The sequence below is a fragment of the Somniosus microcephalus genome, chromosome 16, assembly GCF_052327205.1.
Source record: "Somniosus microcephalus isolate GS21.2 chromosome 16, FLI_Smic_1.0, whole genome shotgun sequence".
Classification (NCBI taxonomy): domain Eukaryota; kingdom Metazoa; phylum Chordata; class Chondrichthyes; order Squaliformes; family Somniosidae; genus Somniosus; species Somniosus microcephalus.
This window is the reverse complement of record NC_141002.1, coordinates 40212695-40236255: the sequence shown is the minus strand read 5'-3', so window position 1 is coordinate 40236255 and position 23561 is coordinate 40212695. Positions and strand designations below refer to the sequence as shown.

The window sequence follows — 23561 nt, the reverse complement described above, 5'->3', positions numbered from 1 at the left end:
ATACACATTCTTTAGTTTAGTTTCTTCAAATAGCAAATCAGTGGTCCATTGAACTCTGCTTGTATATTTTTGAAAACAAACTGTGACTGATTGCATGGACATTCTCTGCATTGTGTGTTTCTCAAAATTGTCACAATGCTGAATGGAGGTTCAGCATTGTGACAATGGGGGGGGGGGGTTGCGGTGCGGGGGGTGGTGGTGGGGGAAGCAGGATAACTCCCTTTGCTCTTTTGAAAAAGTGCCATAGGATTTTTTTACTTGCACTTGAACAGACAGACACTCAGTGCCTCAATTTAACATCTCATCCAAAAGACTGCACCTCTGATAATGCAGCAGTCCCTCATTTCTGCACTCTAATAAAAGCCTAGATTATGTGCTCAAGTCCTGGAGTGGTGTTTGAACCAACAACCACAAAAAATGTTGGCAGGTGAATTTTTGTAGGTCTCTATTTTTTTGAAAATTTGCTGTAATAGGCCTTTGGAAAATTAACATTTGTAGGTTATTCCGTCAATGTGGTTGGTTGTGTAGAGTTGGTTAAAGATTGAGCACTCAATTAGTGCAGTTGTCCCACAAATTAAGAACATAAGAAATAGGAGCAGGAGTCGGCCACACGGCCCCTCAAGCCTGCTCTGCCATTCAATAAGATCATGGTTGATCTATTACCTCAACTTCACCTTCCTGCCCGATCCCCGTATCCCTTGATTCCCTTAGAGTCCAAAAATCTATCGATCTCAGCCTTGAATATACAGTTGAGCATCCACAGCCCTCTGGGGTAGTGAATTCCAAAGATTCACAATCTTCTGACTGAAGAAATTTCTCCTCATCTCAGTCTTAAATGGCCGACCCCTCATCCTGAGACTGTGACCCCAAGTTCTAGAGACTCCGACCAAGGAAAACAACCTCAGCATCTATCCTGTTGAGCCCTCTCAGAATCTTATGTTTCAATGAGATCACTTTTCATTTTTCTAAACGCCAGAGAGTATAGGCCTAGTCTACTCAATCTCTCCCCATAGAACAACCCTCTCACCCCAAGAATCAATCTAGTGAATCTTCGTTGCACCGCCTCTAAGGTAAGTATATCCTTTCTTAGGTACGGAGACCAAAACTGTACACGGTACTCCAGGTCAATGTTCCCTTTAATTTTTTTTTTGGGTGCGCAGCCTCTTTAAGGGCCCATTCAAAATACCACGCATGCACAGTTTTTCCCATTTAAAAGCCGCTGAGTTGGCTGCGTGGGAGCTCCAGAGCCCTGCATGGCCCCGCAGGTTAAAGGGAACATTGCTCCAGGTGTGGTCTCACCAAAGCCCTGTACAATTACAGCAAGACTCCCTTACTCTTGTACTCCAACCCCCTTGCAATAAAGGCCAACGTAGCATTTGCCTTCCTAATTGCTTGCTGCACCTGCCTGTTAACTTTCGGTGTTTCCTCTACAAGGACACCCAGGCCCCTCTGAACACCAACATTTAATAGTTTCTCACCATTTAAAAAATATCCTGTTTTTCCGACCAAAGTGAATAACCTCACATTTCACCACATTCTACTCCACCTGCCACCTTATTGCCCACTCACTTAACCTGTCTATATCCCTTTGCAGGTTCGTGTCCTCCTCACAGCTTACTTTCCCACCTAGCTTTGTATCATCAGCAAACTTGGATACATTATACAGGAAATTCTTTTTTATCCGGCACCGACGGGACCGGCGTGGTGCCGGTTGATCAAAAAGTCCGGATTACAGAGAGGTATAGTAAAAGGTACGAGAGCCCCGTACACGGCCACAGATCCAGGCGTCCCTGTTGCATGGCAACAGGTGCAGGAACCCCGGTTACATGGCCACAGATCCAGGAACCCTGGTTACACGGCCACTAATATGAAGTAAAACTTACCTGAACCTACTCCTGAATTTTGCCAGTTAAGAGAGATTTCCGGTTATTTAGGTGCCGGTAAAAAGAGAGTTTCCTGTACTTGGTCCCTTCATCTAGGCCACTAATATGGATTGTAAATACTGTAGCTGAGACCCAAGCACTGATCCTCGTGGCACCCCACTAGTTATAGCCTGCCAACCTAAAAAAGACATGTTTATTCCTACTCTCTGATTTCTGCCCTTTAACCAATCCTCTATCCATGCTAATATATTCCCCCCAATCAGTGTTCCATGTAAGCTGTGCGGTCGTGCAGCAATCTGTGAAGGCACCGCGCAGGCCGCTCACGAGCTGTCCCATTTGAAGATATTGCATGTGCACGGCCGCTGCAAATTTAAAGGTACCGCGTATTTAAATAAACAGGCCGCGCACCCACGGTAATATTTAGAGGGAGCATTGCCCCCAACCCCATGAGCTCTTATCTTGTGTAACAAATTAGTACGTGAGTGCTGCATTCTGAACTGCCCTGATCTGCAAATTGTAATGCATGCCTGTGCTTGTTTTCTACCCTACCTGTAATGGCTCTGTATTGCTTGTTTACTCAACATCACACAAATCATCCTGGGTGATGATTAAGACCCCTTCAGGGAGAGAGTTATTTGGACAACAGCAATCACCCAACAAGGTTATTCATCAGGTAGGATTGAACTTCTGTGTAGAATGAAGGCATGATGAAGAGTCCAGTGCTGCCTGCCATTTCGCACACACCGTTCCCACTTTCCTTTCTTCATCCTTTGCTATGCATTTCTAAATTAGAGCAATTTTGAGAATTATTCGAGTGTTCAGTTATGCCAGTATCCAGTGACATGAAAAAGCATTTTCATTATAATGCTTATTTAGAAGTGTTCACGCTACCAACAGCAGCTTATGTGGAGAGTGGGTGTCAATAGTTACGTTAAGAACTGCTAGAACAATGATGTAGACAACTGAAAGTATGTAAGTCACTTGATGAGCCAGCTCTGGAAGTGGTGTCAGCATCTGATGAAATCTTGTACAATTTAGCATAGCCTTTTCATGAAAGTTTGTACCTAATATTAACTCGTCATTTGGTGTACGAGTATTTGAAGGACTAGTTTTGTAAATTGAAGCCCCTCCCTCACCCAGTGTTGTACAATTCTCCTCCTCCAGACAGAGGTTCCTTGCTGTGGAGGGTCCACCCGCAATGCCAGTTGTTTCTATGGCTACATATTTGGTGGTCTCTTTAGTGATATACAGGTATTTATGAATTTGGCAGACCTTTTAACTTGAAAAGAACTTGGCTGTAACACCTATGACCCTTGTACATGTACCCTTTCATACTTGAAACATAAGTATTGTTAACATGACCGTCTATATTTAGATGGGCCTTGACTCAAGACACAGATTAGAGCCCATGAAAAGACTGAGTTGATCTAGCCAAGTATCTTTTCTCTGTCTTTGTTAAGGTTTGGAGATGCATGATTATTTGTTGGTTGATCCTACTGACTCTAGTGGTTTAGCTACACAACCTGATGGTTGTATTGAGCCAGCACATGGACGTGGTGTTCACTGCCAACTCTTTAGTTATTTGTACCAGTCAGTTGACTGGAACCTGTTCCATCAGACCCCAGAGATTGATTACATCCTAGTCTAAGAGAATGGATCCTGCCAGGGTGGGGAAGGGATGAATTCTCTGAATCCTAGGAGATTGATGAGGAAAGTGAAGCACCCTTTTCTTATCCCATTTGCTGGGGATTCTTTCTCTTGGAATGCCATCTTCCAGTAGCATGTCCCCTCATGGCTAGCTTAGTGATTTTCTTTGATGCTTCATCTGAGGTCATTCCTGTGGGCCTTTCCAGTCTTAACTCTGCCAGGTGAGGTCATAGTATCTCTATGATAACCTTAAGACAGCCATCATCAGAAAAGTTAATTTTCATATTTGATCATATCTAAGTCATGCCTTTGGCTGTCTCTTCTTTCTCTCCAGTTTCTTTCTTGCCAATTTGCTTAAAATCTTCACATGTACTGCAGCCCACACCTTTAAGCATGCACAGTGCAATTTCTACTGATGACTAAATCCAGTCTTCTCAGCAAAAGCTGCAGTAGCAGCGTAGTTTCTAAAACACAGCTCACATTTGCAGATAATTTGTGGAAAATTGCTAATTTTTTTGTGATTCAGAGATGCTTCGTAAATGACTTTAATGTGGAGGTGAATGGTATGTCACCTTCTAAGTAAAACTTACTTGGGTTCTTGATGGCCTGAAAATGTTGCATTTCTTTAAAGCTTTTTCATTTGTTTTTCCATCCATGCTGATCTGTGATTGATCTACATAAGGTGCACTTGTAAAGATTCAGATTGGATCTGTCAGGATTTTCAGTTGAAGTTGCTAGACGTGGTATTCAATTAAATGCTGCTTCCTGGCAACCATCAGCTGCCAGACCTTTTTTATAGCCAGGGTAGGCAACTGACCATTTGCCACCAGAGTAGCCCCTGCTCCTAGCTATTACATCTGCATACAAGGATGAGGTCAGTTTGGGCAGATGGGGTTGCTTGAAGTCGTTAACAAATCTCTGAATAATGCAAAATTCTTAGGATGCTACTACACTTCTCCAGAGATTTGGAATATTGTGCATGTTCTCCTTAGGAATATGGCAAACATACAGTGTGCAGTTATTAGGATTCCTTACTGTACCAGTTTCGATAGCATTGTGGGTGGATGAACTCTCAAGTATCCAGACTAGCTTCTTCAGCAGGTCAGGTAACTGAACCAAAAGGTGTATTTTATTTGTGGAAGAAGAGCTGCTTGGTTCAGTTCACTTATTGTTGACTGGTGAGGTCAAATGTTTAGTTCGTATAAGATCAGTTTATGATGAAGATTGTCTCCGATCCAAATAAGGCATCTTAATCAATACATTTAATTACTAAATGCATTTGTATGTGGGGGACTAAGTGGTGCACTGGATTAGCACATGTGCTTTTACCTTCTGGACCTCAGTTCACCAACCCAGACTGATGAGTTGAAATCCATTTTATGTGGAATAAATTTGCGGCATTCTCAACTCAGTTACTGTAGGCATGGGCACACAAACAATACTAAATATATATATATATATTGTCAAAAATTGTCAAACTTGTTCAGAGAGGACATAAGGATTGCTGGTGTGGGAAGTGAGGATACTCAGGTAGCAGGGGGTACTATTCTAAGAGTGGTGATATAGCTTGTTGTTGGGCTAGAATAAAAATTTATGTGTGGTTTCTGTTAGTATTGATATGTGACTTCTGAACTGAGGTTGCAGTTCCTTTTATTTGCACTGAGAAAGCTGTTTGGGCTGGAAATTTATCAGATATAAACAGGTGGCCACTCATACCAGTGACTGTTTACACAAGCCTCACTCTCAGGGCTGGATTTTACCAACCTCGGCGGGTCTGTGGCGGGTGCCGACCCCGCAGCTGTCCAGATCCTGGGCTCCAACATGATTTTACATTAATAGGGCTTGTTAAGCCCATCCTGCGAGGTTCCCGGCCAATTAAAAGGAAGCCAGTCTGATGACGTCATTTGATGGCGTGTCAACAGCCGGTTTCCTTAAAGGGACCATGTCCACATTCATTTTGACAGTTGTGCTGTCAGTGTTCTACAACATTAAGATGCTGCAAACACTGATAAGCACTGCACAAAGGTGCACGGCTGCACCCAGGCTCTCCCATGACTCCTTCCATATGCTTATGGAGGGAGTCACAGCATGCAGGGAGGTTCTCTTCCCTTCCAATGGGCAGAAGAGGCCTCCCCAGGAGACCAACGCAGCCTGGTTGCACATTGTACAGGAGGGCACAAGCAGGGACGTCGTTAGGAGGACCAGGCTGCAGTGGTGCAAACCTTTCAATGATCTCAGTAGATCAGGAAACGTTACTGCCAAGCCATACTCAACCTCATCCTGCTGTGCCACTCATCACATCCCCATCACACTGCCTTCCCTACCCTACTCCTGCACATCTTTACTCACACCAGCTTACATTGCACCTCCACCCATCCCTCTCTATCTACATTATCACTTCCCCATCTCACTTGCCACCCCTCACACTCACCCTCATCCTTTTCCAATCATACCAACAACACACAAGGGTAGCCACTTGGGTGTTTTATGCAATGTTCATGTAAAGTCTCTGTTAATGTGTTATCAAACATTGAAATCTTTATTTTCATCACTTTGCCTTCTTGGACAGATTTGTGTGCACCTTTGGAAGTGTCTTAGTGAGTTCCAGTGAATGGTGAGACATAACATCCCCCCACCTCTTCCAAAGGTGATGAGTGTAAAAGGAATGGCTTGGACATTGTAGGGATGCTTTATGGTGCTGCTGTGGGGTGGTGCCAAACTGGCGCATCATGTGGCAGCCAGGGTGTACAGTGTCAAGTGAAGTAAATCTGGCCATGGTGAGGCAATTCCTGGCCTCCCGGGCAGCAATGTGCTCAGGTGCTGATGCCCTGTGTCCTGTGCAGCATTAAGTGATTGCGGAGAAGGTTGGTGTTGTTGTTGGTGCTGCTGGTGTGCCTGGTGATGATGGTGTTGGGGCTGATAGTGGTGGAATTCTGAGGACCAAGGTGAGATTTTTTCAAGGGCACCGATGCTGCTGGAATAGATATCAGCTGAAGTTGAGATGACAGAAGTGCTCTGTCAATGGTGAGAGAGCTTGCTGCAAGGAGGTGACACTGGATAGAGAGTTTACTCCAAACACTTCCAAACTGAATACAGCTCAAAAGTGTCTTCCAAGTCCTGAAGGCTCAAGCTTCTGACATTGGAAAGTGAACAGCTGTGAAATGGTAGCTTTTATACCACTTTTGCAGCTGTCACCTATTCACAGCAATGGAGAATCATAGAGAACCCGACACACTTACCTGACGTGATCCCTGAGCAACGAGAACCTCATGAAAAAGCTGGAAAAATGGCTAGTAGGTGGTAAAATGCTGTTCAACTACCTTTAAAGGCCCTCTTAACTATCTCAATTGGTTTACTCGCCGCTGGCAAAGCGCAGGCAGGCCTGGCACTTGGGAAACTTACACAGAGGTGGGTTCAGAGCGGGATCCCAACCCACTGTGAATCTTTTAGATTTTCACAGCGGACCCGCCTCTGAACCCGCCCTCTGAGCGCTGGCAAAATTCCGGCCTCAGTGTGTAAATATAGCCACAGAAAAACAACTGGTGTCGATAGTGTTACAAAGGTACTTAAAGTGTACACCATGTTCTCAAACTAACATGGTATCACTTTGACACACCTTTGTTAATTGACTTCTAATAGTAACAGCCATGTTTAATGTGGTTACCTCCGGTGATTGCTGCTGCTGCTACTATTCTGTTCTTTACGGGTGTAATTAATAGTCAACCTACGGCAACAAAATCAAAAGAGATGAACTAATGCGACCAGGTTGAACTGGTCTGTTCTCAACTCAGTGAACTTCTGTGCAATATTGGACTATGCCTCATCTGTTCCACTCAATTGTAGCACCATTTCTGACATAGAATCATAGAATGGTTACATCACAGAAGCGCTCTGTCAATGGTGAGAGAGCTTGCTGCAAGGAGGTGACACTGGATAGAGAGTTTACTCCAAACACTTCCAAACTGAATACAGCTCAAAAGTGTCTTCCAAGTCCTGAAGGCTCAAGCTTCTGACATTGGAAAGTGAACAGCTGTGAAATGGTAGCTTTTATACCACTTTTGCAGCTGTCACCTATTCACAGCAATGGAGAATCATAGAGAACCCGACACACTTACCTGACATGATCCCTGAGCAACGAGAACCTCATGAAAAAGCTGGAGCACTTCAGCTACTCCCACTCCCCCGCCCTTTCCCTGTAGCCCTGCAAATTTTTTCCTTCAGGTACTTATCCAATTCTCTTTTGAAAGCGTCTGCCTCCACCACCCTCTCAGGCAGTGCATTCCAGATCCTAACCACTCGCTGTGTAAAAAAGTTTTCCCTCATGTCGCCTTTAGTTCTTTTGCCAATCACCTTGAATCTATGTCCTCTGGTTCTTGACCCTTCCGCCAACGGGAACAGTTTCTCTCTATCTACTCTGTCTAGACCCATCATGATTTTGATAATCTCTATCAAATCTCCTCTCAACCTTCTCTGCTTTAAGGAAAACAACCCCAGCTTCTCTAGTCTCTCCACGTAACTGAAGTCCCTCATCCCTGGAATCATTCTCATAAATCTTTTCTGCACCCTCTCTAAGGCCTTCACATCCTTCCTAAAGTGCGGTGCCCAGAATTGGACACAATACTCCAGTTGAGGCTGAACTAGTGTTTTATAAAAGTTCATAACTTCCTTGCTTTTGTACTCTATACCTCTATTTATGAAGCCCAGGATCCCTTATGCTTTTTTAACCGCTTTTTCAACCTACCCTGCCACCTTCAATGATTTGTGCACATATACCCCAGGTCTCTCTGTTTATGCACCCCTTTTAGAATTGTACCCTTTAGTTTATATTGCCTCTCCTCGTTCTTCCTACCAAAATGTATCACTTCGCTCTGCGTTAAATTTAATCTGCCATGTGTCCACCCATTTCACCAGCCTGTCTATATCTTCTTGAAGTCTATCACTATCCTCCTCACTGTTCATGTTGTATATCCCTCTAGAATGTGAACTTATTATTGTCTAGCATTTGTTCCATTCCATCACTAATTTTGCAGTAAAACTTCTGATGTACTTTTAATTGCAATGAAAAGATACATATTGTGAAAATGTGTTTGTTTTCCTCTTGAACACAGCAGTGGGATTTTCACAGCCGAAATTGAAACTATAACCCAGTGACCTAAGAGTTTTATTTATTCCGAAGACATTTTGAATTGAGAATTGTTCCATATTCTTCTGTAATTTTGGTGTCTAATCGATATTGTAAATTGTCACATGCACTTTTGGCCATATTTCTAACTTTAGAAGACTCAGTGCACTGAGCAACTATTGGAGACTATATTCTCAACTGCAAAGTCATAGGGGGCGATTTTGCCAATGGGGACGTGATGGAGGCGGGACTGCTGCTTGTCGGGTTTTAGTCCTGCCTTCATCAACGTCCGGCCAACCCACGCTATTTTCCCTTGATTGACCTTGTTAAGCCCGCCCAGTGGGCATAGCAGGCCAATTAAGGGAAAGCCGATTACTGGTGATGTCAGCGAGTGATGTTTCATCTGTCAAGAGCTTTTGACAGATGAATTGTCATCGTTTGAAAGCTCTGTGAAGCTGTCAAACACTGACAATCTGTCTTCTAAGTTGAGTCCTGGGACACAGGCTCAATTAGAGATTTGTCCTGAGCAGAAAGCAGAAGGCTGATGCATTTGAGAATGCGGCGACCATTCTGCTTTCTCTGCCAGTGAGATGAGGGACTCCCGAGACCTGAAGGGATGAAGCCTGGGGGAAGAAGCAAAGATAAGTAAAGCTTCTAAAACAATTTAGACTCACCTCACACACTTACCTCTGCTCACATGCACCCATCACTCACCTGCACACCGGACATCTCGGCCCCTCCGACCCCCACAGACTGATGGCTCGCCTCGCTGACCCTGGTGAGGTTCGGAGCCGTTGGGAAGCCTACACTTTAGGTGGCAAAATAGGGATTATCCAAAAAACTACCTGTTAACAGGCAGTTAATTGGCACTAATCCCCTTCCCGCCTCGAGGAGGCAGCTCCCAGTGCGGGTCGGGTACCTGCCTCCTGGGAAGATGGCACGGAGGCGGGTTGGGGGCAGGATAGGTACCCACCCCCAGATTCTGCCATTTTCCCGGCAGTCCTGCCTCCATACCCGCCTCCCCAGGGCTGGCAAAATTGCCCCCATAGTTTCTATTGCAATTCTTGTAATATAAAAGAACTTTTCAAATGTGTGATAAACTGGTACTAATTTCCAGGGAAGCTATGAATTTGCACATTCTAATGCTTAAATAGTGTTAGGACCACAGAAAATATTTCTAGATTATTATTTATTCCTTTTTGTTAACTTTGTGTTCTCACCTCAGCACATTGAAAGCACATCTTTCAATTTCCTCCTGTGATCCAGAACTGCTTAGCACACACCTGGATGTTCTAGAGCAAGGATGTTTGAGCTTTTGTCCCCGTGAGCCACGTAAATGTGTTATGTGGTGCCTTGCAATAGAGGGGCCTCATGTAAAATTTAACTCCATGCTCCCATTAATTTGCATATATCTCAGTTGCCAACCTATCGCATCTTGGCATTCTGATTTAGGATTTATCCAGCAATGAGACTACCACATTAACAGCTGTTCTTTCCAAACCTTTAGACCCAGAAAATTCAAACAGGATGAACCAGCAACTAAAATATATAAACGCAAGTAGGACTGAGTTGCTTGGGAGTTGAGGGTCATATTGTTAGGGCTCAGGGACTGCATATTGGACACCTCTGTTCTAAAGCTTGGGAGCAAATCAAAAGAAGACACTTTCAATGCTGGGGAGCTAAATGCCCCGTGTTCCTTTGTGAAATTGGACAGGAAATTTGTAGCAAACTGGATTTTTCAGGTCAATAAATTATGCATATTTTCAAAGTTGCCCCCAAATGGCATTTGACACTTGGAAAGTTCACTTGCTCACGTGTATCGGAGGAGAGTAAGAAAACGACTGGCACTGGTGGAAGTTCACAACAAGTTCATAATGTTAATTTGAAAACAAATCATAAAATTGAAGGAAAATTATATTGGTATAAAAACCAGAACATCAAATGGTTAACATTTGTCGCATAAACAAACTTTAATTGCATCCCCATCCTTAGTTTTTCAAGAAGAGCAAATCCTCGCCTTCTTCCCCGGCCCCAAGCATCATTTCCGAGATGTGGAACTCACTGTGTGCACATTTACAGCTCGTATTGCTTTGTTGCATAGCACATTGGGGCATCATATTGCCTAACATAGCTGATTTGAAAAAACTCTCATACATTACTTTTCTTTGGAAATGATGACATCAAATCCACAAGTCACATAGCCATAAATTATCATCAGAAGGTTGATGTGACTGTAAACAGGTATACACAGGAGATATAGATGTTGTACAGCACAAAATCTAAATATTGTCAAAACAAAACATGTGTAAATAATATTTAGTATATGTTATTTTGTAACCAGGAATCTCTCTTCTATTCACCCTTTCACGGGCTGTAAAAGGCAAAAACACACCTTTTCCCAAGTCTGCTACAAATCTTTTCTTAGACAATGGAGGACATGATGAAAGAAAGTGTTGGGTGTGGGTGAGGGGAGATAATTGTGGAGCTTAGAGAAGATGCTAGGGGATTACACAGAGGCTCTGGAAGAGCGAAGGAACTATTTTTGTAGCATCTGCTCTTCAAAAGGAAAACTGGCCCTGGGAAGATAAAGTCATGGCGAGGTCAGAAATTCCTGAGATCCATGAGCTCTGTGACAAACTTATAATGATGAAGTCATAGCCACACATGAGAGGACCATATATTATGTTACTGTAACCCCTGGAGTGCTGGAATCCAAAAATACACACATCATCCTTCTGATACCTTGGGAAGAAAAACAAATAATTGTTTTTGGAAGAGTGGATATTATAAAGTAAAGGTTGAATGATGTATAGAAGCAAAAACGTTTGTAAAAATCTTTGATTTTTGAAGGAGCGTTAATTATAAACTAAATTTGTCAACTTTGCAATAGGTAAAGGACCATGTTAACAAATCTCTCGCTACCCTGGAAGAATATCGCCATTCACTTAACTTGGGTACAGTGTCTTTTTTATTCTAGTAGCAAAGCTACTAATATCACCAAGAGTAATTTCTAGGCATGTGCTATTGTTTGGAGAAGGTTAAAACAGTTAACCATCACTTGTTAAACCAGGTTACTGGAGCAGAAACTCTGTTGCCTGTTGTTTCTCCAGTACAATCTCTACAAGCTTCTTTTTTGTTTTTCTGCCAATTGTCTCCCCTCCTGGGTACAGTTCCATTGGTGCTGAACAGCATCCAGACATTTGCCAACCACCACCCTGTAGTAAGTAGTGTTGTTTTTTTTCCCCATGCCTTTCTCTTCCATGCCTTCTTCCCTACTTCCTCCATCTCCCCCTCTGTAACCCCTCTCATGTTCTACCCTTCTCTTACAAAGCACCTCCACTCCGGGCTCCAGTTTATGGCTTCTCCTCTGCCCTAGAAGCCAGCAGCGTACTAAAGTCCTGCACCTGTGACATTGGTGACACTCTTTCTCTTGTTCTTCTGCCAGCGTCAGGCCTGACCACCACTTAAGTATGCACAGCAGACTCTGCCAGCCTAATGGTAGTGCATCAGGGCCAAATTGCAATGCAAAAACACATTGTTTAGCTGATCCAGACTGGAAGGAATGCTTTCTGCATCAGTGTCAGTCTGTATCTCACACATCTACTGAATCTGTGGGCATCCTAGCAATGTAAGAACTCTATACAGGTCATGAGACACTGGTTGGCCACCCTTGACAAAAAGTAATGTTACTCACTGATGCCTCAAAATTCCTGGGTTTTTTTTAAATGAGAGAAATTTCTTTTTTTGGTTGAAATATTGAAGCATTAACTAAATCAACGGAATATGTGATTTCTGAGAAACTGATTTTGCTAGCGGTAATGCAAAAACCCAGTACCAATCACAATCAGCAATAATGATCATTTAACATTTTTTAAACAGCTGAAGAGACATTTAACTGGTAAATATATCAAAGTTTGTTCATCCAACTGTAGAATGACAATAGAGACAAATATCCCAATTTATCCCCAAGGTAATATAAGTGTACAATGGCAGTCCTGACTTTCCTGCTTAAGAATGGTTTGAAGTATGTTCACTTTTGACATTGATAGCAATTTCTACATTGTACATAGTCTGCTGAATCTGTTTTGATGCCTTATTTAATTTAAATTTTCTAAGTTGCATAATTTATTTTGTAATGCAATATTAAACCTCCACATGCATTTTATATAATTAGTGATGGATACTAGGATACTAACACACAGCTCAAATTAATGGAAAAATTATTTTAAACTCCCAAAGTTTGATACAGTATCCTTAGAAAAATTTGGATTTGGTGTTAAATTGCTTGCTAAATAGATGCTCTTTTCTGGTGACTTTACCTCCATTGCGATAAACTTCCACCACTTGTCCCTTTGCCATAATGTGGACATCAAACTTCAAAATATTGACCATCTTCAAACTGTCAAGAACTGTGACTGAAGTAATTTATGTGAAAGGGGTTGTTGCTCAGATTGGATACTACATCCATTGTATGTACAAATTCATGAATGATATAACAACTGTTGAACTAAGTACAGAATCAACTGTGGATGATCCCATATTGGAGTTACATTGGAGTTACATAGAACTTACAGCACAGAAACAGGCCATTCACCACTTCCCACCTTCTGCCAGTCTTAGTAACTACCTTTAACCCCTACTCTCTATTTTCTGTTTTGCAGCCAGCTAGCTATCCATTCTGCTGCTTGTCATTTAATTCATTTAACCCTATCTGCAGATCCTTCTATTCCTTTTACCCTCACGTACTTATCTAGCTTCCCTTTAAAGGCATCTATGCTATTTGCCTCAACTACTCCTTGTGGTAGCAAGTTCGACATTCTAACCATTCTCTGGGTAAAGAATTTTCTCCTGAATTCTTTACTGAATTTATTAGTGACTATCTTATATTTATGGCCCCTAGTTTTGGACTCCCGCACAAGTGGAAACATCTTCTCTACGTCTACCCTATCAAACTCCTTCATAATTTTAAAGACCTCTATAAAGTCATCCCTCAGCCTTCTCTTTTCTAGAGAAAAGAGTCCCAACCTATTCAATCTTTCCTGATAGTTATAACCTCTCAGTTCCGGTATCATCCATGTAAATCTTTTTTGCACTTTCTCCAGTGCCTTTATATCCTTTCTGTAATATGATGACCAGAACTGTACACAGAACTCCAAGTGTGGTCTAATCAAGGTCTATACAAGTTTAACATAACTTCCCCGCTTTGAAATTCTATTCCTCTAGAAATGAGACCCAGTTTGTTTGCATTTTTTATGGTCTTGTTAACTTGAGTTGCTACTTTTAATGATTTGTGAATGTGTACTCCTCGATCCCTTTGCACCGCTACTCCATTTAGACTCTTATTTTCCAAGGAGTATGTGGCCTCCTTATTCCCCCTACCAAAATGCACCTCCTTGCATTTATCTATATTAAAATTAATTTGCAACTTACATGCCCATTCTCCAAGTTTCTTAACGTTGTCTTGTATTCTGTCGCAGTCTTCCTGAGTATTAACTATACCCCCTAATTTGGTGTTATCCGCAAATTTTAAAATTGTACTTCCGATTCCTGAGTCCAAGTCATTTATGTAAACGGCAAACATAAGTGGTCCCAGCACCAATCCCTGTGGAACACCACTTCCCACCTTCTGCCAGTCTTAGTAACTACCTTTAACCCCTACTCTCTATTTTCTGTTTTGCAGCCAGCTAGCTATCCATTCTGCTGCTTGTCATGACCTTATTCATGAGTCTACTATGTGGTACCTTCTCGAAGGCCTTTTGAAAATCCAAGTATATTACATCTAATACATTACCTTTGTCTACTCTTTCTGTTACTTCTTCAAAGAATTCAATAAGGTTGGTCAAGCGTGACTTTCCATTTTGAAATCTGTGTTGACTATTTTTACTTGCTGAATATCCTGGAATGGTGCCCCCTCATTGTGATCAGTCTTTAATTATATATTATTCTATATATTTTGCAATGGCAATGTATTTTTTGAAAGTCAGGTACAACTCAGGGACAGTAGAAATGTAGAAGAATGAAATCTCACTTCACAAATACTACTGATTTCTTTTCTTTAAATTGTGATAGGAAATTATCACCTGTAATTGACATCCTATATTGAATCACCACATTTAGTGTTAAAACATTGTCAGCACTACAGCTTCTACCACTTGCCTTTGGCTCCCTACGCTGTATTAGAATGAAGAGAAGCAGTTTTTAGTTTTATCAGGGCAGATATTTCAATGAGTGATAGTTCAGGAAATATTTTTAATTCTTTTATGAAAGTAGTGACTTGACTGCAGTGGAATTCATTTGTGAAAACATGACAGAACTGAAGAGGCAAGCAAAAATGCAATTGGTGCTGAATTTGTCACTTTTTCTCTATATAAAAAAGTAATAGTTGCCATGTATGGATGTGGCACTGTTTATTCTTAATATTTAAATAAGAATGTCATCATCAAACAAACATCAGAAAATGTGATCAGGAAAAATTCAACAACTGAAGGTGAAAATGTGAGTGGTACTTCAGTTTCTGGTGTCAATGCACCTATAACTGGTACAATTAACATGTTTTTGTGTATATACCTACCATATAAAACAAAATCAATTTTTGAATTTAAATGTAACATGCTTCCAGACTCACAAATCGAATAAGTTGCATTCATCTTTAGAATTTGAAGATTTAAGAAAGAGATTTGAAACCAGGGACTCAGCAAAGCAAGTTAAAACAATAGAGCAAGTGACACAGAAGACATAGGTTAGAAGCTGATGAATTAATTTAATATGCCATAGATATTTATTTTTTGGTCATCTAAGTGACTGACATATGGGGAACCTCATCATGTTTAATAATCTCCAATTCTTCACATACTTATAGGAGTTCAGTTTGCTTAACGTGAAGTGCACACTCTCTCCCATAGGAACAAATCCCACTTATCTTTTATTAGGGAAATTAGGGATAGCATAAGATCCAAGGAGAGGACATATAAATTGGCCAGAAAAAGCAGTAAACCTGAGGATTGGGAGCAGTTTAGGATTCAACAAAGGAGGACAAAGGGATTAATTAAGAAGGGGAAAATAGAATATGAGAGTAAGCTTGCAGGAAAACATAAAAACTGACTGTATAAGCTTTTATAGATATTGTGAAGAGAAAAAGATTGGTGAAGTCAAGCGTAGGTTCCTTGCAGTCAGAATCAGGGGAATTTATAATGGGGAACAAAGAAATGACGAACCAATTAAATACATATTTTGGTTCTGTCTTCACAAAGGAGGACACAAATAACCTCCCAGAGATGTCGGGGAACATAGGGTCTGATGAAAGGGAGGAACTGAAAGAAATCAGTATTTGTAGGGAAATGGTGTTAGGGAAATTGACGGGATTGAAGGCCGATAAATCCCCAGGGCCTGATAATCTACATCCTAGGGTACTTAAGGAAGTGGCCCTAGAAATAGTAGATGCATTGCTGATCATCTTCCAACATTCGATGGAATCTGGAACAGTACCCATGGATTGGAGGGTAGCTAATGTTACGCCACTATTCAAAAAAGGTGGTAGAGAGAAAACGGGGATTAACAGACCGGTAAGCCTGACATTGGTAGTGGGGAAAATGCTAGAGTCCATTATAAAAGATGTAATAGCAGAGCACTTGGAAAACAGTGACAGGATCGGACAAAGTCAAGATGGATTTACAAAAGGTAAATCGTGCTTGACTAATCTACTGGAATTTTTTGAGGATGTAACTGGTAAAATAGATAAGGGAGAACCAGTGGATGTGGTGTATTTGGACTTTCAGAAGGCTTTCGATAAGGTCCTGCATAAGAGATTAGTGTGTAAAGTTAAGGCACATGGGATTGGGGGCAAGGTATTGACTTGGATAGAGAACTGGTTGGCAGACAGAAAGCAAAGAGTTGGAATAAACGGGTCTTTTTCCGAGTGGCAGGCAGTGACTAGTGGGGTACCGCAGGGATCAGTCCTTGGACCCCAGCTATTCACAATGGCCTAGAAATTCAGTTAGGGGCGCCCAGCTCGCCTGGGCGTTGGAATAACCGCTGCGCGCGGAGCCACTTGCGCCAGCGGGAAATTCAGTTTCAGTGCCCCAAGTGGAAGCCGGCCGCTAAACAAGGGTTTCGGCGCCCCGCTTGGGGCGCTGAAACTGAATATCGGCGTGCAAAGTGCCGCAGCGCCACCCGCTGCGGCACGGCAGCCTGCGGTACTGCAGGCCTTCCTCTCACTCTTAAGGGGGAGGTGCCTGCAACAGCGCGATCCCCGCTCGCGAGTGCCGGCAAATGAGCCCGGCACCAAGGAGAAGTGCCGGGCTCTCTGGAAACAGCCGGCAATGCCGCGGGGGGGGGGGGTGTAGGAGGCCGGGGACGGAGGTGCGGGCAGGCGGCCGCCGAAAAAGCGGCCGGCCGCACCTCCACCTTAACTCGCCCCACTACCGGCACAGGTAGGCCCCGTGTACCGGTCGCTGTTTGCGGCTGGCGCGGGGGAGGCGGCAGCAACCAAATATAGCCAGCGGGGCGATAGCGGGGCGCTGCGCACACCGATGACATCATCGGTGGCAGCGCAGCGCTACTGGCTAATGCCGCCATTAGCGCCCCGCTAAACATCGCGGTAGGTTTGCACAGTGGCGCAAAAGCCCTCTTTGGGCGCAAACTGGTGGCGCAGGCCACTGAATTTCTAGGCCAATATATATTAATGATCTAGACGAGGGAACTAGATGTAATATCTCCAAATTTGCAGATGACACAAAGCTGGGTGGGCGTGTGTGCTGTGAGGAGGATGCCGAGAAACTCCAGGATGATTTGGACAGGTTGGGTGATTGGGCAGAAGCATGGCAGATGCAATATAACGTGGATAAATGTGAGGTTATCCACTTTGGTGACAAAAACAGGAAGGCAGATTATTACCTGAACAGCAATAGATTGGGAGAAGGGGAAGTGCAACGAGACCTGGGTGTCCTTGTGCACCAGTCGCTGAAGGTAAGCATGCAGGTGCAGCAGGTGGTTAAGAAGGCAAATGGTATGTTGGTCTTCCTAGCGAGAGGGTTTGAGTACAGGAACAAGGATGTCTTGCTGCAGTTGTACAGGGCCTTGGTGAGACCACATCTTGAGTATTGTGTGCAGTTTTGGTCGCCTTATCTGAGGAAGGATGTTCTTGCCATGGAAGGAGTTCAGCGAAGATTCACCAGGCTGATACCTGGGATGGCAGGAATGACGTATGAGGAGTGATTGGGTCGATTGGGCTTATACTCGCTGGAGTTTAGAAGAATGAGAGGGGATCTCATTGAAACTTATAAAATTCTGACAGGACTGGACAGACTAGATGCAGGAAGGATGTTCCCGATGGTCGGGGAGTCCAGAACCAGGGGTCACAGTCTAAGGATAAGGGGTAAGCCATTTAGGACAGAAATGAGGAGGAATTTCTTCACCCAGAGAGTGGTGAACCTGTGGAATTCTCTACCACAGAAGGCAGTAGAGGCCAATTCATTAAATATATTTAAGAAGGAGTTGGAAATATTTCTTAAGGCTAAAGGGATCAAGGGGTATGGGGAGAAAGCAGGGACCGGGTACTGAATTTGGATGATCAGCCATGATCGCATTGAATGGCGGAACAGGCTCGAGGGGCCGAATGGCCTACTCCTGCTCCTATCTTCTATGTTTCTATCTAAGTCCACAGAATTTAAGGTGCAGACTGGCATAGCCAATGCTTTGGACCCCCCACATTTATTTAGGGATATTGATGAAATTTAATCAGCCAAACTCTGCAGCTTACTTGAGCAGATCACTGGTAAACATCTCCGTTTGTCCACTTTATCCATTAGAGCTTTTACCTGTAGGGTACCTGAAACCAAATGGGAAGAATCCCAGCCCCCAGTGACATGTCTACCCCTTCAGCCTCCATTAGAGAGACAGGCTGGCTGGCTCACTGATTATCAACAGTGCCATGGAGGGTCAACTTGGTTCCAGACTTCCATCTGGAGGCATGTCACCTTGAGCCACCTCAACCCCAAATGAATAGAGACAGGGCATGCCCTAGATTCAACTTGCAACATAAATCTTTTTGTCTTTAGTGCTTGTTAAGTCTGTGTGTTATAGTGATAATTACTACACAGACTACAAGAGTAAATTCAACAGGTCTTTACTGGTTGGAGGTCGGGACTATACTGAATACAATATTACTACACAGTGCTTATATACTGGTGTGGTCACCACCGGTATTACGTATACAGCAGCCAGAGAAAGTAGTACATCTCTTAAGGTGGAACAGGCTTAAGTTCTCTTAAGGTGGAACAGGTTACATACACCACAATCCTCCCTTTTTAGCTTAACAGTCATATCCCCATTTAACATAACATAATAACATATATACATATATAACTTCAGGTATAACAGTTCAAAGGTTCAGTCTCTCAGGAGGCTTTCTGATGCGGCTTGGATAACGCCTCTCAGTAGTCTCTGATTCTTGTTGTTGAGGTGCCTCCTCTATTTGGTTTCCAATGTATTGGGTGTCATCATCATCATCAAGTACATTCCCTGCCGAGGTAGATGCTTCAGGTTCATTAACGTCTTCCACAGTTGTCTCTGTCACAACCATGGGTTCGACCCTTGCTCTCGACTCTACCAGTTGATCCGCATGACGCCTTATCACATTATGACCAATATCTACTGTGTACATCAGAGGTCCTTGTCTGGCCCGAATTGTTCCGGACTGCCATTTTTCGTTTCCATAGCCCCTTGCCAACACTGGTTGTCCTACGTCGAAAGTTCGAGTGGTCTTGTTGTTAATATGCCGAAACTGTTTGTTTTCCACTTCCCTCCGCACATTTGGTTTTAACAAGTCCAACTTGGACCGCAACCTCCTGTTATAAAACATCATGGCAGGACTTTGGTTAGTCACTGCATGATCGGCGTTTTGATATGACATCAGGAACTTGTCGACCTTGTGTTGCAGCGGAATCTGATCATCGTTCATGGCCTTAATTGCCTTTTTGAATGTCTGGACAAATCTTTCAGCCAACCCATTTGTCGCCGGATGATATGGGGCAGAGGTATAATGTTTTACTCCATTCTTCTTTAAGAATTGTCGGAATTCTTCCGATACAAACTGTGGTCCGTTGTCCGAACAGATCTGTTCTGGCAATCCGTTCCTTGCGAATATTGTTCTTAACACCGCAATTGTCTTTTCTGAAGTAGTGGTATTCATCTTGATGACTTCTGGCCATTTGGAATGTGCGTCCACCGCGATTAGGAACATGGAGTCCATGAATGGACCAGCAAAGTCAATGTGTACGCGTTGCCATGGGGCTGAAGGCCATTCCCATGGGTGTAGCGGTGCTATCGGAGGTGCATTTTGCACTTTTTGGCACCCAGCGCAGCTTTTCGTTAACTCCTCAATCTGTTGGTCAATACCCGGCCACCATACATAAGCCCTAGCAAGACTTTTCATTTTAACTCCCCCCAGATGACCTTCATGCAGTTCGTTTAAAACTCTTTCCCTTAACTTGGGAGGAATAATCACTCTTGTCCCGTACATCAAGGTACCATGGCAGACGGACAGCTGGTCTCGCCTTGCCGAAAATGCCGGTAACAGAGGATCACCCCGTGTTGGCCATCCTTTCACTGTCACCTCGTAGACTCTGGACAGTGTCGGGTCGTTCCTGGTTTCTCTTTCAATACTTGCATTGGTGACTGGTAAACACTCGATGATGGTCGAATGAAATAACTCAACAGGGTCAACTTTCGTCATCTCTTCTTCTTCAGGTAGTGGCAGGCGCGACAGCCCATCAGCATTGCCATGCTGTTTCGTACCTTTGAATTCTATTTGATATTGATGTGCCCCTAGGAAAAGAGACCATCTCTGGAGATGCTGCGCTGTCATCACCGAAACACCCTTCTTAGGGTTAAAAATGGATACCAACGGTTGATGGTCTGTCAGAAGTGTGAATTTTTGGCCCTGCAGGTAATGATTAAACTTCTTCACTCCCCATACAAGGCTAAGAGCCTCCCTATCGATCTGCGCATAGTTGCGCTCAGCGGAGGTCAATGATCTGGATGCAAACGCGACTGGCCTTTCCGTGCCATTTGGCAACTTGTGTGAGAGTACTGCCCCAATACCATATGGGGAAGCATCACAAGCCAACCGAATAGGCAGTGTCGGGTTGAAGTGAGCCAACACTTCCTCTGAGGTGATCAATTCTTTGCTTTTGCGAAATGCCTTCTTACAGTTTTTGCCCCATTCCCATGGTACCCCTTTCTGTAAAAGAGCGTTTAACGGGTGCAGTGGATAGATTTGGCAGAAATTTATGGTAATAGTTAATTAATCCTAGAAACGACCTCAACTGAGAGACATTCTCCGGAGCGGGAGCCTTTACAACTGCCTCTATCTTGTCAGGAGACTTATGAAGCCCCTCCCGGTCAATGACATGGCCACAGTATGAGATCCGCTTCTGGAAGAACTCACATTTCTGCCGATTTACTCTAAGTCCATACTCTTTCAGTCTGTTGAGCACCAGTTCCAAGTTTGCGAGATGTTGTTCATCACCATCACCTGTGATCAGAATATCGTCCAGGTAACATTGTGTGCCTGGAATTCCCTGTAATACCTGCTCCATGGCCCTCTGCCAAATTGCTGGAGCCGATGCCACTCCAAAAACCAGCCTATTGTACCGGTACAACCCTCGATGCGTGTTGATCGTGAGGTATTGGCGTGACTCTTCCTCAACCTCCATCTGCAAGTACGCCTGCGCCAGGTCTATCTTGGTGAAGTGTTTCCCGCCAGACAATGAAGCGAAAATATCCTCAATCCGTGGAAGCGGATACTGCACCGTGTGAAGCACCGGATTAACGGTGATTTTGAAATCTCCACAGATGCGAACCTTCCCTGGATCTCCTGGCTTGTTGCTCGCAGGACGTTTCATAACGGGAACAATGGGCGTAGCCCACTCACTCCAATCTACCTTAGACAGTACACCTGAACGTTCTAGCGCTTCCAGTTCCGCTTCAACAGTAGGTCGTATTGCATAGGGTACCGGTCTGGCTTTAAAAAATTTTGGTTGTGCATGTTCATCAATCTTGATGTTTGCCGTAATTCCTCTCAGTGTTCCCAGTCCCTGCTGGAACACCTCTTTAGCATCATCCAATATTCTGGACAATCGTTTAGGTTTGACATCTGTTTCCCCGGAATCTACCGTTAGTGCCTTCAAGGAGTGCCAGTCCATATTCATTTTCCTAATCCACTCCCGTCCTAGTAGTGGTGGACCTCCTTCAGGTAGCACATATAAGTCCATTACTTGGCTTTCTTCGCCCTTGTGGACCACTTCTACCTCTATTTTTCCGATGGGGTACACTCTTTGCCCCGTGTATGTTTTCAATATAATCTCCGTATCCTGTAGGGGAATATGTTGGAATAACCTTCTGTAATCTTTCTTATTCATGACCGTCAATGCCGATCCAGTGTCCAATTCCATTTTTACTTGGACTCCTGCTATCTGAAGAGTGACCCAAATTGTCTGGAGATCTGCATCCTTACCAACGTTGTGTACTCTTAAGCTATCCAGTTCATTACTGCTAGCGTCTGAATCTGACTTCTGTTCGGTCAAACTGTTCTTTGTCACCTTGTGTACCTTTGCGTATTTTCCTTGCGGTGACTTTTTGTTGCTGGTCTTCTTTCCTGACCGGCATACTTTAGCTATGTGGCCAAGCCTGCCACACGTTCTGCATTCTTGGTTTTTAAACCAACACTGGTTCTGATCGTGCGTTGTCTTTCCACAATGATAACATTTGACAGAACTCAAACCCAATTTGTTTGTACCGAGTTCCGGTGACCGTAGCTGCATTACTGCCGTGCCTCTCGCTGCGGCTTCGTGTGCTGCTGCCATAGTGACCGCCTTCTCAAGCGTCAGCTCATTCTCCTCGAGCAGTCGCTTTTGTGTATCCTGTTTAAATAAACCACACACAAATTTATCTCGTAGTGCCTCTGTCAGTCCCGTTCCAAACTGACAATATTTTGCTAGCTTACGTAATTCCATCAAATATTCAGCATTGCTTTCATTCTGCAGCTGCCTTCTGTCGTAAAATTTAAATTGTTCCGCTAGCATCAGCGGCGTGGGGTTTAGATGATTTTTCAGGACAGTAACAATCTCATCGAACGTCTTATCCGCCGGTTCATCTGGTGATAACAGGTGTTTCAATTGCCCGTATGTCTTCGCACCCATTAAATTTAATAATGTTAGTGCTTTATCTGCATCAGGAATTTTATTTGCCGTACAATAATTTTGTATGCGTTCTACATACATGGCCCAATCTTCGATGTCACTATCAAAGGTCTTAATGTTCCCATGTTTAGGCATCGTTGCAATTTATTGTATTTTTATGTTATCCAAGATGGCGGCTTCCCGCTCTTTGTCATCGTCCTCCGCCCACAAAATGGCGGTTTTCCTGCACTTGGCGGTCTTCAACCATCCCCCGACGCTGTCTCCGCTTCACCGCGGCTCTCGCGCCTTCAGTTTCCCCAGACGCTGCGCCTTTTAGCCCGAATGCGGCCCTTATCTCCGGTCGCGATCGATGTCCCCGCGCTGCGCCTCTCACTCGAAAGCGGCCCGGCCCTTATCTCCGGTCGCGATCGATCTCACCGCCCTTATTCCTCCGTCTTCCCAGCCCCGTCTGTACAGCCAACGCGGTTGACTTTCTGTCGCGTCGCTGCCCGGCTTACCCACCACCGAGGTAGAAGAAGAAAGCTGACAGTCGCTGATGGAGGCTTCGAGGTCAGGATGTCTTCTGCACTCCGGTTTCTCGATGCCTGCCGCTCGACGTGTCTTCCAGTAGGGTGATGAGGGTGGAAACCTCTCTTCGACGTCCTGTCTGTGGACGAAGCCGCCGTGGAAATAACTGCCGCAGGGTAAGAATCGGACTCGTCGCCACTGTTA

At 43.8% G+C, this 23561-nt stretch overlaps 1 long non-coding RNA gene across 4 annotated transcripts in view; it reads left to right on the top strand.

The window, feature by feature from the left end:
* The window catches only part of LOC147106093 (uncharacterized), a 77314-nt gene that overhangs the window by 27185 nt on the left and 26568 nt on the right, over positions 1-23561 (top strand). The gene's annotated exons all lie outside the window — the stretch shown is intronic.